Source organism: Lynx canadensis, chromosome B4 (genome assembly GCF_007474595.2).
Source record: "Lynx canadensis isolate LIC74 chromosome B4, mLynCan4.pri.v2, whole genome shotgun sequence".
Lineage (NCBI taxonomy): Eukaryota > Metazoa > Chordata > Mammalia > Carnivora > Felidae > Lynx > Lynx canadensis.
The window spans coordinates 1385833-1388561 of NC_044309.1; the positions used below are offsets into that span (position 1 = coordinate 1385833).

The 2729-nt window shown below is 35.4% G+C and overlaps 1 non-coding gene across 1 annotated transcript; it reads left to right on the forward strand.

The window, feature by feature from the left end:
* Nucleotides 1-1949: 1949 nt before the first annotated feature.
* On the forward strand, nt 1950-2034 carry TRNAQ-UUG. The gene has a single exon. It is a non-coding gene; the product is annotated as a tRNA-Gln (tRNA).
* Nucleotides 2035-2729: the final 695 nt, after the last annotated feature.

Below are 2729 nucleotides of genomic sequence, written 5' to 3' on the forward strand. Positions count from 1 at the left end.
TAGGACAAGCTGTGAAGACCTGGAGCCCCTTGGCTCTACTCAGTGGCTCACTTGCTTTGGAACAATGGATGATGTGAAACAGTCAACAAAGGAATTAAAGTAGCACTTTCAATCATTCAAAGAGAGATCTGAGGAACAGCAACAACAAAAGGCAAGAGACAAATGGAAAATAGCAAAATAGCACAAGTAAATCCAGCCATATCAATAATTTCATTAAATATAAATGGTCTAATCACCCAAATAAAAAGGCAGGGATAATCAGATCAGATGAATAAGGATTTAAATATAAGCTGATACAAGATACACACCATAGAGTCAAATAAGTTAAAAGACAAAAGAATGAAAAAATAAATACCATGCAAACAGGATCCCTAAGAAAGCTACAGTTATTACTATATTACTAATTGATAGAAGAATTCAGTGGAAATTGGCAAGTATAGAGGAATTAAATGACGGTATAAACCAACTTAACCTATGTGACATATATAGACATTCTGCGTAATGACTGTGAGTTCATATTCTTTTCAAATACAAATGGAACATTTTACAGAATAGACAGTGTGCTAGGCTATAAAACAAATTTCAATAAATTTAAGAGGATAGAATCCATATAAAATATGTTCTCTGACCACAATAGAATAGAAATCAACAAGAGAAAAAAAAATCTGGGAAATCCCCAAATAATTAGAAATCCAACAATGCACTTCTGAATAACCCATGGATTAGTGAAGAAATTACAAGGGAAATTAGAAAATATTTTGAAGTGAATGAAAGGAAAAGTATCACATTGATAGTTTTAAACACTTCTATCAAGACAGAAGAAAGTTTTCAAATCAGAAGCCAAACTTCCACCTAAAGAAAATAGAAGAGGCAGAGCAAAATAAAGTCAAACAGAATAAAGATTAGCGCAGAAATCAATGAAATAGAAAATGAACAAAAATCAAACAATATTGACAAGTCTTTAGAGAGACTGATCAAGGAAAAAAGACAAAATCCACAAATCACTGAAATCAAGAATGAAAGAAGGGACATTAACACCAATATATAGAAATTAAAAGGATCACAAAGGAATGTAATGAACATCTTTGCTTTCAAAATGAGACAATTTAGATGAAATGGAGTAATTCCTGTAAATGCACACATTTCCAAAAGTGATTAAACAAGGAATAGAAAATCTGAATAAACCTGTGACAAGTAACAAAATTAAATTGATCATTAAAAATATCTTTCCACAAAGAAAAGCCTAGGTTCAGATGGTAACACTAGTGAACATATTAAATATTTAAAGAAGAAATAATAGCCATTTTCCACAAAGACTTTCAGAAAATCGAGGAGGAAGAAGCAACTATCACCTCATTCAATGGTTCCAATGTTTACTGATGCCCCGCACAGAGATAGGACAAAAAAGAAAACTAGAGACCAACATCCCCCATGAGTATGGATGCAAAAACTATAAATAAAATATTATCAGACTGAATCCTGCACCGTATAAAGAGGCTATATATCAAAACCAGGTGAGATTTATGCTTGTAATGCAAAGGTGGCTTGAAATACGAAAATCAATTCATGTGATGCACCATATTAATCAAATAAAGGTCAATAATTGATTACCGCAATAAATGCAGAAAAAAGTATTTGGCAAAATCCAATACCCGTTCATGAGAAAAATCTCTCAGCAACTATGAGTAGAACAGAACTTTGTCAATTTGAAAAAGAGCATATATGAAACCCACCTCTAATGTCATAGTTTATCACGAATGATTGAATGCTTTCCCATAAGGGCAAGACCAAGGAAGGGATGTCCACTTTCACATTATATTCAACATTATATTGCTGGTTCCAGTTAGTGGGATAAGCACAAAGAAGCAAACAAACAGCAACCAAACCAACCAATCAATCAATAAATCCAGGTGTCCACATAGAAAGAAAGAAATAAAACTGTTTGGGGCGCCTGAGTGGCTCAGTTGGTTGAGCATCTGACTTTGGCTCAGGTCATGATCTCACGGTTCGTGGGTTCAAGCCCCACATCAGGCTCTGTGCTGACAGCTCAGAGCCTGGATCCTGCTTCAGGTTCTGTGTTTCCCTCTCTCTCTCTCTCTCTGCCCTCCCCTGCCTGCGTGCGTGCTCTCTCTCTCTCCAAAATAAATAAGTAAACATTAAAAAAAACCCTGTTTATTTGCAAATGGCAGTATTGTCTATGTAGAAAACCTAATGGAATTGATAGAAAAAAATACCAGAACTAATAAGTGATTTTTGCAAGATTATAGAACACAGGATTAATAATAGGCGCATCAAGTGTGTTTTTATATGCCCATAATAATCTCTGTTTATAAGAGCAACAAAAATAATTAGGAAGAAATTTAACAGAAGAAGGGCAAGACTTGCATACCGGAAGCTACAAAACACTGCTAAGAGAAATGAAAGGAGATCTAAGTAAATAAAGAGATATTTCATGCTTGTGGATTAAAAGACTCAATAATGTCAAAACAACAATTCTTCCCAATCTGATCTATGGATTCAGTGCAAAATCCCTCTCAAATCCCAGAACGCTTGTTTCTTTTTTTGCAGAAAGTGACAAGCTGATTCTAAAATGTATATGGAAACGCAAGGGATGTAATTGTCAAAACAATTCTGGGGGCGCCTGGGTGGCTCAGTTGGTTGAGCGTCCGACTTCAGCTCAGGTCACGATCTCGCGGTCCATGAGTTTGAGCCCCGCGTCGGGCTCTGTG